Consider the following 14,183-nt stretch of genomic DNA (forward strand, 5'->3'; position numbering starts at 1 on the left):
GGTGTAACTCGAGCAGTTGTTGTTGCCATCATGTACCTGTCCTGCAGGTGTGATGTTCGGATGTACTGATCCTGTGCAGGTGTTGTTACACGTGGTCTGCCACTGCGAGGAAGATCAGCTGCCTGTCTTGTCTCCCTGTAGCGGTCATGGTTCCCGAGTGGCGCACAATGGGATTGCCTTGCAGTTCTCAAGGTGTATCCACTGAAAGCGTGCGAGGTTCAAGGCACAAGAGCAGGGGGCACAGGATGAGCCACAGAAGACCTACCTAGCCCATGGGGAAGGGAGGAAGGGGGAGGGGGGCGGACCCCCACCCCGCCACACTGGCAACACTTTAAGGGGCATTGCACTAATAATGGCGCTGACTAGGGAAATGATCCCGCTGTTGTGTTCTTAGTGGCAGTCTGCACGTTCAAACTAAAACAATGTAACTAATAATGGCATCTGCGTTTGGAACCAAAAATCTAAAATTTGGACTCATCAGACCAAAGGACAGATTTCCACCAGTCTAATGCCCATTGCTCGTGTTTCTTGGCCCAAGCAAGTTTCTTATTATTATTGGTGTCCTTTAGTAGTGGTTCCTTTGCAGCAATTCAACCATGAAGGCCTGATTCACAAAGTCTCCTCTGACCAGTTGATGTTGAGATGTGTCTGTTACTTGAACTCTGTGAAGCATTTATTTGGGCTGCAATCTGAGGTGCAGTTAACTCTAATGAACTTATCCTCTTTAGCAGAGGTAACTCTGTGTCACGCCCTGGCCATAGAGAGGTTTTTGTTCTCTATTTTGGTTAGGCCAGGGTGTGACTAGGGTGGGCATTCTATGTTCCATTTTCTATGTTTTGTGTATTTCTTTGTTTTGGCCGGGTATGGCTCTCAATCAAGGACAGCTGTCTATCGTTGTCTCTGATTGGGAGCCATACTTAGGTAGCCTTTTCCCACAGGGTTTTTGTGGGTAGTTAATTTCTGTTTAGTGTTTTGTAGACCTGACAGAAATGTTTGCCTGTCGTGTTCTCTTTGTTTATTGTGTTCTCAGAATATATATTAAATGATGAGCACTCACCATGCTGCGCCTTGGTCTACTCCATTCAACAGCCGTTACACTCTGGGTCTTCCTTTCCTATGGTGGTCCTCATCATGAGAGCCAGTTTCATTATAGCACTTGATGGTTTTTACGACCTTCATGTCGTTCCTCTTTGCTTATTTGAGCTGTTCTTGCCATAATATTGACTTGGTCTTTTACCAAATAGGGCTATCTTCTGTATATCGCCCCTACCTTGTCACAACACAATGGTGGCTACTTTGAAGAATCTCAAATATAAAAAATATTTTGATTTGTTTAACACTTTTGGTCACTACATGATTCCATATGTGTTATTTCATAGTTCTGATTTCCTCTCTACTATTCTACAATGTAGAAACAGTAAAAATAAAGAAAAACCCTTACCCTTAGAATACCATTAATATGGTGGTTTAATCACCCGTATACGTTAACCTTTAAAATTAGAGATTTTTGGGGGGATTTGTGTACTGTAATTATGTTAAGAATCCAATATTCCTACCATGTACACACTCAAACACCTTTATCTGGATATGTAAAAAGGCAACACCAAGCATTCAAAGTCACAATCCTCTTTGAGGATCAACGGGGTAACTGGGAGGCTCCAATGAAAGGAAAGAGAATCCAACCCTGACCTCTGACACCCCATCCCAAGCTCTACAACTTGGTCCCTACTGTACAATAACTTGCACCTCCAAGATTGGGCTCTAAAGTCACCTCCTTATCATTTAGAAGTGAGCTTTGATTCATTGCTAGTCCAATACATCTGCTTGAACCCAACATGACCTTCCACTGGCTGATTGCATTTAGGATGCACATTGGGAGGATCCTGTTCGGGTTGAGATGGCACATTGCTTCTTCCAAACACTCATGTCCACCATCCTGGCTGTCTGCCCTGGAGTTGCCTTATGTGTTGACTTCATGACATTATGGTGTATGGGGAGGATGAAACCACACATGACAAGTGCATAATGCATGTGTTCACTAAAATCAACCAACTTAACCTGACACTCATTGACAAGAAATGGCATAAAGACAGGTTGCCTTCACATGTCATAAGAATTGCACCTCTTCAATGTCAATGCAATCCTGAATCTCCCAGAACTGTCCTCGATAGGCCCACTCCACCATCAGTCCTCCCCTCAGGCAGTTACTAGAGAAAAAGACACCATGGAACTGTACTGCTACATGTCAGGAGGCTATTCAACAGCAATCTGTAATCTGGAAATTGCTGGCGTGCGTTGCCCTCATACCTATTTTTCTGCCAACCATGGCTGGCCAGCCCATGTGACACCTAAACTGGACTGAAATGTGAAGAATGAGAGTGGAGTGACTCATGCATTGGTCTGGGAAACTGTGCAGTAATCCCAACATCCCTATAAGGACATATGCCATTTATGGCAAACAAGTGGCACCTTATAATGGTAAAACCTCCTGTATGTGATTGTTTACGGTGACTGGGGATTGACTGTGAGATAGTGGTCTTTGTGCACCATGCTTAATCAGCTCCACCTCCTCTGCAACCCTTTAACTGTCCATCTAAGCCCAGGGATCATCTTCAAATGAATATGAGTGTGCTATGTCCCTCAACCAATGCTTCTTAGTCATAGTCTATGACCTAGCTATACTAACTAACCTCTCTAAGTAACCTGAGGTCACCCTCACAGGTTCTGTCACTCTCCACATCTCCTGCTGGGGGTGCCCTAGTCCAGCGGTCCCCAACCCCCGGGCCGTGGACCGGTACCGGTCCGTGGGTCATTTGGTACCGGGCCGCAGAGAAAGAATAAATAACTTTATTATTATCATTATTTCCGTTTTATTTATTATCTGAGTCTGAATGATGTTTTATTTTGAAAAATGAACACGGAGCACAGACACCTTCTCTTATACACTGAAATAAGATGGTTATCCCGAGGGAGATCACTGGCCAGAGTGTTTGAATTACGAGAGCCGCTGCAGAGATTTCTCTCAGAAAAAAAAGTCACCGCTGGTAGCACATTTCAGTGACGAGGAATGGGTTGCAAAACTCCCTTACTTGTGCGACATATTCAACCTGCTCAATGAACTCAATCGGTCACTTCAGGGGAAAATGACAACTGTCTTCAAGTTGGCAGATAAAGTAGCTGCATTTAAAGCCAAACTGGATTTGTGGGGACCGCGCGTGAACAGAGGTATATTTGACATGTTTCAAACATTCGCGTGGATTTTGGAAGAGAATGAGCCCGAGCCTTCATTGTCCCAGCTGGTGCACGATCACCTGTCTTTGCATTTAAAAGAATTTGAGCGCTACTTCCCAACCACAAAAGATCCACGAACTGCCAAGGAATGGATCCGCGACCCATTTGTCAACAAACCAGGTGAATCCAGCATGTCTATGCAAGAAGAAGATCAACTGCTGGTGATCGCAAATGACTGCGGCCTTAAAAGTATGTTCGAGACAACAACTCTGCTGGTGTTCTGGATTAAAGTCACGGCGGAATACCCTGAGATCGCCACAACAGCATTGAAAACCCTGTTGCCATTTCCGACATCCTATTTGTTTGAAGCAGGATTTTCTGCAGTGACAGCAACCAAAACAAAATGACGGAGTAGACTGGACATAAGCAACACACTTCGGGTGTCATTGTCTCCCATTACCCCTAGATGGGACCGTCTCGTTGCAGAGAAACAAGCTCAGGGCTCCCACTGATTTAGCGTTATGGTGAGTTGTATTTTTCATGCACTTTCTATTTGTTTTTGTGTTGTATCTTATTTTTAAGGCATGTTTAAACGTTACCATAGCGACCAGAGAGCGTTAGGGGGCAGAGAGGATGTTACTCATGTTATGTTGGTGCGATGTTACGAGGACGCTGCTAATAAAGTTGCATACGAGTACACAGTGGATTCACGTTTATTATTATATTTAAAAAATATGCCAGTCGTATCATTTTATTTTGAGTATTTATCCACCACACCTTAAAGGCTGGTCCGTGAAAATATTGTCTGACAAACGGTCCGTGGCCCAAAAAAAGGTTGGGGACCGCTGCCCTAGTCCATAATTAATGCCAACCCCCCACAGTTAATATCAAACAAACTATCATCCTACCCGACTTCCAAATGAATATAAAGAAATTAGACGTGACCTACAGTACATTTTCCAATGGGGCGGCAGGTTGCCTAGTGGTTAAAGCGTTGGTCCAGGAACTGAAAGGTTGCTGGATCGAATCCCTGAGCTGACAAGGTAAAAATGTAATTCTGCTCCTGAACAAGGCAGTTAACCCACTGTTCCCAGGTAGGCTGTCATTGTAAAATAATAATTTGTTCTTAACTGACTTCCCTAGTTAAATAAATACAAATATTCAACTTAAAAGAACTCCACACACAAGCCATTTAGACATCTAACAGGCAAGTCTCTCTGTGAAAGCCCCTTCACAACCAGACAACCAACCATTCTATTACTTGGCATGCAATACTGAACTGTAGAAATGGAAACTGACCATCCCACAGCCCCGCCAGTCATACAGGAAGGATACTGCCCTTGTCCAGAATGACCAGATAGCTGTGTGAACTGGTGTAACGCTTGGGCGTAGTGGGTGCAGAGTCAGGAGCAGGAAGCAGAGAATGCAGGGTAGTGTTTTTAATAACACACAATGGGAAAACACAAGCCGCCCCAACAGCGAACTAGGGCACAAAACCAAAGTGCACAAACACATGGAACAGAACAGGTCGGCGCAAAATATGCACTCGCACCTCAAAATACAATGAGCGTGCAATCACAAGCTACACACAGATCAAATAATCCCGCACACAGAGCAGGCGGGCCTCCTGGCTAAAATAGCCCAGCTAATCAGCCCAAACCAAAAACAGGTGCACACAATAAACGGAAAGGGGGAAAAGAGAATCAGTGGCAGATAGTAGGCCGGCGACGACGACCGCCGAGCGCCACCCGAACAGGAGGGGGAGCTACCTACGGTAGGAGTCATGACTACTGGTCAAACCCCAGAACTACAACCACCACTGGCAACTTTGTCTCCTCAACTTGTTAGGACACACTCATGTCCTGGTCACCTCAAAACATTGTACACTTAGTTTTAGTAGGGAAAAGAGGGAACCATGGTATAATGATCATACTTCGGTTACTTGGACATTATAAATACAAAAGTATCAGATCTAGATCCTATTGAGTGTATCACTGACTGTGTTTTCAACCAAACTTTGTGTGACCATAAAATACAATCTGCATCTTTAAATGTTGTGCCATACCACTGCCTTTCCAGAGAGTGAAATGTAATTCAAAATGCATGGCTCATTGAGGAGATTAAATGACACCCTATGACCTATATAATTCACTAATTTTGACCAATGCCCTATAGGCGCTGGTCAATAGTAGTGCACTATATAGGGAATAGGGTGCCATTTTGAATGCTGGCACTGTCTTCTATTTCAGTGTATGAGAGCGGACGATTTGCAGTGTGCAACAGGGATTGACATACAAATATTTCCCATCACGTTCTTTGCAACCACAAACATCTTGAAGACAGAAATGGAACTGGGCACACGAGTGCCAGAATAGTAAGAGTCTGGGCAACATCTCTTGTGGTGCTCAGTGCCTGGATGTAAACTGGCAACGTGCTAGCTCTCTGGGCTAGAGTATGTTAGATTTGTGATCGATTTGATACAATTGCTAGGAGACAGTGGGATTTAGGCATATATGTCTGTGTAAGCTCTCGTTATACATATGGGTGAGAATGGCAATGAATATGGATGAGAACGGTAATGCATGGTGGTTGAATAAGAATCATAACCATTTGCTAATCACTTTTAGTTTTTCTCTGTGAATAGGATGTTGAACATTTGGTAGAGTAACATTACCATGTACTTGCTTGCAGCAGGATGATTGCAGTTGTAGTAAACAAAATGCTCGATATGGGGAGAATCAAAAACAGACATATGACATCCATCCCTCACCATCACCATCAACCTAACAGACTCTCTCTCTCACATAAAAAAAACGCTTGCGTGTGTGTTCGCAGACACAATCACAGACACACACACACGTCTATTCAATGGCCAGTAGTATTATATTAATAATAAAATAAATGTTCAGTGCATTCATAAAAACCTGGCTTGGCATCCATTTTACATCTCATCAGGCTTATCGCCATCATTAAGGTATTCTGATTTCTCCAACAAGCTCTCAAATCTCACTACAGAAATGGTTTCTCCAAATGTCAAATTTTGAAGTGTTTTTGACACCTTGGGTTGACTCCTCCTGCTCAGTGTCACGTCTACTCCCGCTCCCCCTCTCCCGTGTTTGACGTCGCCGGTTTACTAATACCTGGCTCTGAAACCATCATTACGCACACCTGGTACCATTGTTATGCTCACCAGCGCCTCATCATGAGACACACCTGGACTCCATCATTTCACTGATTACTATATCTGTTGCTCCCTTAGTTCCATTCCCAGGCAGTATTGGTTGTGTGTTTCATGTCCAAATGCTTCTCTTGTTTTGTGTTTTTCCATGTATTATTAAAATTTCTTATGGGCAGTACAGTAGCGTCCCACCTGGTCAACATCCAGTGAAATTGCAGAGCGCGAAATTCAAACTTCAGAATTATAAATATTTAACTTTCATAAAATCACAAGTGTAATACATCAAAATAAAGCTTAACTTCTTGTTAATCCAGCTGCTGTGTCAGATTTCAAAAAGGCTTTACGGCGAAAGCACACAATGCGATTATCTGAGGACACCGCCCCGCATACAAACCATGAAAAACATATTTCAACCAGGCAGGTGCGACACGAAAGTCAGAAATAGCGATATAATAAATGCCTTACCTTTGATTATCTACTTCAGTTGGCACTCCAAAAGGTCCCAGTTACATCACAAATGGTCCTTTTGTTCGATAGTGTTCTTTTATATATCCATAAAAACTCAGTTTAGCTGGCATGCTTCAGTCAATAATCCACCGTTTCCCGCCATCAAAATGCATACAAAATTAATCCCAAACGTTTCTAATAAACTTTTCCAAACAAGTCAAACAACGTTTATAATCAAACCTTAGGTACCCTAATACGTAAATAAATGATCAAATTTAAGACGGAGAATCGTTATTGTCTTTACCTGAGAAAAATACCAAAGAACACGCTCTCATTCACCCGCTTGGAAACACTACAGCCAAAATGGGAGCCACCTAGAAAAATTACAATTTCAAAAAATTACAAAAACCAGCATGAAACTATTTTTAAAGACTTTTGACATCTAGTGGAGGCCCTAGGAACTGCAATCTGGGAGGACTTCGCCTTATAATAAAAGTGACAGCCATTGAAAATAGTGGTAGCTGATTTTTTTCGGAGGGGATGGTTTGTCCTTGGGGTTTCGCCTGCCATATCAGTTCTGTTATATTCACAGACATTATTGTAACAGTTTTAGAAACTTTAGTGTGTTTTCTATCCAAATCTACCAATTAAATGCATATCCTAGCTTTTGGGCCTGAGAAACAGGCAGTTTACTTTGGGCACGCTTTTCATCCGGACGTGAAAATACTGCCCCCTACCCAAGAGAGGTTAAACTCACGTTCTGCACCTGCTTCTCAACCCCCAGTGTCTCCGTTACAGAATACTGCCTCAACAAATGGAAGCAGCAGGGAATCAGGACATCTCCCAGACTGTCGTTGAACAGGGATACCTACTTTGTCAGCGCCATGACCAGCTGGCGCAACTGGGGACGGCTATGGAGGAGGTCTTTCACGTTCTTCAACGTCTCGAACATACCCGAGAGGTGTTGGAGGATACTCTACTACCAGTTGAGCAAATGAGCCAGCACGCCAGTCCGTTCATCAGTCCTCCCAGGTCAGCGACACATGTTTGTCTCTCCCGGACAAATATGACGGAACCCCATTTAAATGCTGTGGCTTCCTACTCCAGTGCTCCCTCTATTTTGCACACCAGTTGGGAGCTTCCACCACTGAGGTCCAAGTTTGCCACGGTTATTTCTCTGCTGACTGGGCGTGCATTGGAGTAGGCTACGGCCGTCTGGGAGAGGAGGAGCTGGCTTCGTATGAGGGGTTCATGGCTCTGTTCAAAGGTATCTTCGATCATCCACCAGAGGGCAGAGAGGAGGGTGAGTGCCTATTCCAAGTATGGCATGTGACCAGACCACTGCCAAGTATACACTCACCTTCCGGACAGTAGCAGCATCCAGCAGCTGGAATGAGCCGGTGCTCCGTATGCTATTCAGAAGAGGACATCCCTCCTTGGATGGATTCATCGTGATGACCATCCATCTGGATAACCTACTTCGAGAGCATCAGTACCCTCATCGTTTCTCTCCCTCCATCAGTGACCACTCTGTATCAGAGCCTGAACCCATGGAGGTAGGGGTCACACGCCTTCATGCAGACAGCAACCGCAGTGGCTCTGTTCCTATTGTGGTCAAGGGGGGGGCAGCAGTGGATCCACGAGAGCAGAAGGATGGTCACGTGATCTTCCACCTCCTGGGCAAGTGTGAGTATCCCATTTTCTGCCAAACCCTTTTAGTGTCAATCACACTAGCTGGCTGTCCCTCATGTACTGTTTCTACAGCGCTAGTGGATTCTGGTACCGCAGGGAACTTTATCGGACAGATCCTTGCCGCCTCTTTGAACATTACCTCATACCGCTCTCCTCTCCATTTACGGCCCTTGATAATTGGCCACTAGGATCCGGAACCACCACATCACTCACCCTCACCGTGGAGTCCATTCACCAGGAAAAAACATTCCCGTCATCATTAGTGCACCAGCTCACAGGATCATCCTCATTCTCCCATGGCTCCAACGCCATCATGGTCGAGGATGAGAATCATGGACTGGTCACCCAAATGCCGGAGGTCTGGGATGTAGATGCTGACATTCGCCAGGCTCTGGAGAGGGAATCCACACCCATTACCTGTCCACCTGATTGCATCTACATTCCCAAGGGGATAAGGGATCGACTGCTGACCTGGGCACACACAGCTGTCGTCGCTGGACATCCAGGGATCACTTGTATTATTCAATCTTTCTCCGAAAAGTTTTGGTGGGCCACCTTGGCACAGGACTTTATTCGCTATGTCAACTTCTGTTCCGTGTGCCCAAACTAAATCCTCCCGGCACGCTCCAGCAGGGAAACTCCTTCCCATGCCTCAGTGTCCCTGGTCTCATCTATCCATTGATTTTTGTCACTGATCTCCCCTCTGACGGTTTCACCAACATTGGTGGTTGTGGATAGATTCTCAAAATCCTGTCATTTTATCCCTCTCTGGTCTCCCTACTGCTGTCCAGGTCTCTGAGGCACTGTTCCAACAGGTCTTCTGGCATTATGGCCTTCCAGAGGACATAATCTCCGACCATGGCCCTGGCTCCATGGATGAGGGGTTCAGGCGTGCAGAAGTGTGGAGCGATGCCCACGTGAGACTCCAGAGTGCCGTCCACTTTCAGAAGGAGCAGGGAGGCTCCCATGTTCCATCCAGGTGATCGCGTCCACCAGGAACGCGATCCCATGTTCCATCCAGGTGATCGCGTCCACCAGGAACGTCCCACTCCGCTGTGCCCCCGGTTTGTTGAGCCATTCAAGGTTCTTCGGAGGGTCAATGAGGTGACGTATAGATTACAGCTTCCCAGTGACTACCATATCTCACCTTCCTTTCATGGCTCCCTTCTTAGGCCAGTGGTTCCTGGTCACCTGGCTGAGGCTGTTCCCCACGACACCCCTCCGCCTCCCCTGGATGTCGAGGGAGGTCCTGCTAATGCCGTCATATCCCTACTGGACTCCCAACATTGCGGGGTTCAGCTCCAGTACCTGGTGGACTGGGAGGGGTACGTTCCAGATGAGCGGTGTTGGGTTCTGGTGGAGGACATTCTGGATCCCTACTGTCAGGTCTACTCCTGCTCCCTCTCTCTGGAGTTCGACATTGTCGGTTTACTAATCACTGGCTCTGACAACCATCATTATGCACACCTGGCACCATCATTACATGCACCTGCGCCTCATGAGACACACCTGGACTCAATCATTTCACTGATTACCTCCCCTAAATCTGTCACTCCCTTAGTTCCATTCCGTAGGCAGTATTGGTTATGTGTTTCATGTCCAGGCGCTACTCTTGTTTTGTATCTTTCCATGTTTCTTGTATTATTAAATTCACCCCCTGCACCTGCTTCTCAAAACCCCAGCGTCTCCGTTATACTCAGCATCATTCTGCTTCTCCAAACATCAAGTTTGGTTAAGGCAGCACATAAGAAACACGGTCCTGGGGACTCCAAGGGGTGCACATTTTGGTATTTGCCCAAACCAAAAAGTGCACCCTCTGGGGCCCCCAGTACTGAGTTTGTGGAAACCCTTAAATTTAAGCACTCAGTCCTAAGGTTGGGGATAGGGTTCAAATAAAACAAGTTTCCACCTCTGGGATCAAACACATAACCTTCAGATCTACCAACCCCTTCCACAATGCCAAAAACTCAAGCCTACTTGATGGTAATAGTAATCCCTGTTGCCCCTAGTGGCTGGTTTTGAAGGCATTTCCTGATGTCCTCAGGACATTGATAGACGTCCAATTTCGAAGTTACTGTTGAGCGATCTGCCTAGATTTCTTAGGCAAGTGACAGCATGCAGACATCATTACTGGAAATTGAATGATGCCTCAGGCAATTTTAGGGACGATTGGGAATTGGTAGAATCCCAGGGTCTAAACTCTACAATATATTTTTTTTCAATGGCTGAGTGCTAGAACAAAAGACAAAAGACTTTCAGAGGACTCTTCCCTTTTTTACTGAAAGCCCTAAAATCTCAGACTTGGCTGTCTCAGACCATTTGCATGGGGGCCTGTAGTTAATTATAGAAGACCACACACCTGCCTCAATGATAGCCACAGCCAGTAACTCAAATTAATTATACTGCGAGGGAGTATTTGCTGCTTTCTTGACCTAATGATCATGCCCCTGATTGAGGTCCTGGTGATCATGTGGCGATTGTCACACTTCTGCCTGCAGTTCCTCTAAGTGATTGATTGTGTTAACCCCTCTTAACCAAGACAAATGGACCACTGTCTAACCCCCATGAAGAAGAGAACACACATACACAGAGAGCGTTGAATTGGGAGTTAAATACTTGAATCAGCCTGCTGCTGATTCTTTCTGCCTCTCTCTGAAAGGCCTGTTGAGAAATGTCAGTCTTGCAATTTCATTATTCTTACTGTATACAAAACATACAGTACCTAGGAAAAATCATTGTAAAGAAGCAGGCTACAGTAAAAATGTATTGTGGTAGCATGGTGCGTATGTCACACAGAGGGTGTTTTTTAATGGAAGCCTCTCTAACAAAATCCATGTAGAATCAGGAATTCCCCAGGTCAGCTACATTTTTTCAATCTTTACTAATGACATGCCACTGGCTTTGAGTTATGCCGGTGTCTATGTATGCAGGTGACTCAACACTATACATGTCAGCTACCACAGCTGAAATGACAGCAACACTTAACAAGAAGCCTCAGTTAGTTGGGTGGCAAGGAAAAAGTTAATCCTAAATATTTAAAAAACTAAAAGCTTTGTATTTGGGACAAACCATTCACTTAATCCTAAACCCTGGATTGGAAACTGGTCAAAACATATTGATACAACAGTAGCTGGGATGGGGAGAGGTCTGTCTATAATAAAGTGCTGAGATATGGCATATACAGTACAGTACAGTACATTTTATGTGATCAATTTGGGTTGCGGGTTCACAATTGTACCTTTTCTGAGATCTCTACCATGTAATGAGGAAATGAGCCAACCTAATCCCGCCTCCCACTTTTACCTTGCAACCCCATTGGACATCATTTCACCTGCCAATCAACATTGTGTTTGGTGACGTAGGCTATTTTGAAAACTGCCAATGTGTTGTGTTTATGAGGAGCATGTTTGTTGTTGCATGAGCTGGCTGCGGTTTTATACTTGCTTGGCAGAGATCTCAGAAAAGGTTAAATTGTTAACCCGCAACCCAAATGTATCACATAAAATGTATATGCCACATCTCATAATCGACTGGACTTCCCCAATGTAGTATTTCTGCTGTGACAGAATGTTTATATTTTCCACAAAGTTCTATCTAGTGCTGCAGTAAGTGGGGGGGGCTGTATAACCTGGTAACATAGCTCCCACTCTAGTTCTACCACTACCTCACTCTCTCTGACAGAGGTGCACACTTTGACTAACAGTCCAACAACGAGTCAGAAGGGTTTAGGAACAGAGACATTTTTCGAAATTTGTGGCTCATTAATTTCTAATGGACCTGGCGGGGGGGTGGAATTCTATCCAGGTGGAGTGGTCAGCGGTGCTTGTGCACGTAAAAGACCCAGCTAGCTAACCTTGTATTCACAGTACATTTGGCAGAAAGGGTCTGTTTAGCTATGGCAACATTTGATAAGAAATATGATAGCCAGTTTTGGTTAGCTAGTTAACTAGCTAGTTGGCCGCAGCAACAATGGCTGTCTATCTAGCTACCTTACTTGTTGGTAAACAATATTTCTGCTATGTTTTTTAGCTAGCTAACTAGCAAGCTAACATTCATTATACAGGTGTTGTGTCAACCAAAAATGTATTTTCAACACCAAATGTTTAGTTAGTTAGCTAGATAGTCTTAGTTATTTGAATGGCAGCCTCATCACACTGATTGGGAATCCACTGACTGGTTATAGCTAGCTAATTATCTAGATCATACATCTCATTATCCGCAAATGAGTGATCATCATTGACATAAATGTTTATTCCCCAGATATACAAGTGTCTTTTCACATCATGTCCGGTATCATTTGTTTAATTTCTGATCTAGAAAATGAGCCATGTCTGTAGTTTGTGTTCCTTGCAGTAAGACATTTGCTTTTTGCCCACAACGGTTGTCATCCTTGCATTCTATGGCCAGAAAATGACATCTTCACCAAAATTAATTATATTCAAAATGTACTGATAGACAAACATCATTTTTAGGCTTATTTAATGAAGCCTAAATAAACATGATTATTAAGTGTTATAGTTTACATGTTACATTTTAGTCATTTAGCAGACACTCTTATCCAGAGCGACTTACAGTAGTGAATGCATACATTTCATACATTTTTCTTTTTCTTCTCCGTACTGGTCCCCTGTGGGAATTGAACCCACAACCCTGGCGTTGCAAACACCATGCTCTACCAACTGAGCCACACGGGACCTTTGCCTGTAGACCTTTGCCTGTCACCTCAAATGACAAGAAAACCATTTCAAAAGCAATGTTAATATTGCATTTCAAAAAGCAGAAACTTATATTGAATATTGTAATGTAGTGAACATTATGCCATAATCCAATGTGGTCGTACTGTGGGATTCCAGTTCAATGTTTTACAGTAGCCAGGCAGTGGCAGTGATATGCCATGTGAACCATGTAATGCCAGTATACTTCTGAGTAAAGTTAAAATAAAGTGTATGAACGCCCCGACCTCAGTTCTTATAAATATAAGCAATTTAAACAGAGGCACATTACAATTGGCGATGAGTGAAACGCACATTAGAAGAATGCAATTTACAAGACAAACAGTGTGCCTCAGTGAGTAAACGCAGATATCAACAACATCCAAGCTAACGTCAGAATCAGCTTGCTAACATCGTACATTACTTTGCAATACCCCTAGGGCTAGTTTACTGAACTTTCCAATGTTTGATGTGCACACAGAACCCAGCTCGAGGTGGAAAAAATAGATCAACAGATTCAACAATTTTCTAGTGGCATTAAACATTGTGGAAAACCCACAGAAAAGGGCATTACTGTTACACTATCCAGTGTCGGATGTGTATGATATATTTGACACACTGCAATATACCGGAGCAGCTGATGACTATGATACAGCTGTATCCAAGCTCAATGCATATTTCTGTCCAAAAATCAACACAGAATATGAAACCTACGTTTTCAGACAAGCAAGACAAAATTAAAACAAAATCAAATCAAAGTTTATTTGTCACGTGTGCTGAATTTTTTTAAATTATTTTTTTAATCTTTATTTTAACAGGGAAAACAGACTGAGACCTGGATCTCTTTTACGGCTGTGCCCTGTGTAAACATGTTGACATACAGTTTTAGGCATACAGACAAGAACATTTCAAACATACAAAAC

At 43.9% G+C, this 14,183-nt stretch overlaps 1 long non-coding RNA gene across 1 annotated transcript; it reads right to left on the reverse strand.

Moving 5' to 3' along the window:
- Positions 1–3,288: 3,288 nt before the first annotated feature.
- LOC115198631 (uncharacterized) lies at positions 3,289–12,937 on the reverse strand. The gene is made up of 3 exons (XR_003879267.1): positions 12,925–12,937; positions 11,101–11,103; positions 3,289–3,449 (listed from the first exon to the last, which is right to left on the reverse strand). It is a non-coding gene; the product is annotated as an uncharacterized LOC115198631 (long non-coding RNA).
- Between the last annotated feature and the right edge of the window lie 1,246 nt (positions 12,938–14,183).

The sequence above is a fragment of the Salmo trutta genome, chromosome 8 (assembly GCF_901001165.1).
Source record: "Salmo trutta chromosome 8, fSalTru1.1, whole genome shotgun sequence".
In the NCBI taxonomy this organism is placed as follows: domain Eukaryota; kingdom Metazoa; phylum Chordata; class Actinopteri; order Salmoniformes; family Salmonidae; genus Salmo; species Salmo trutta.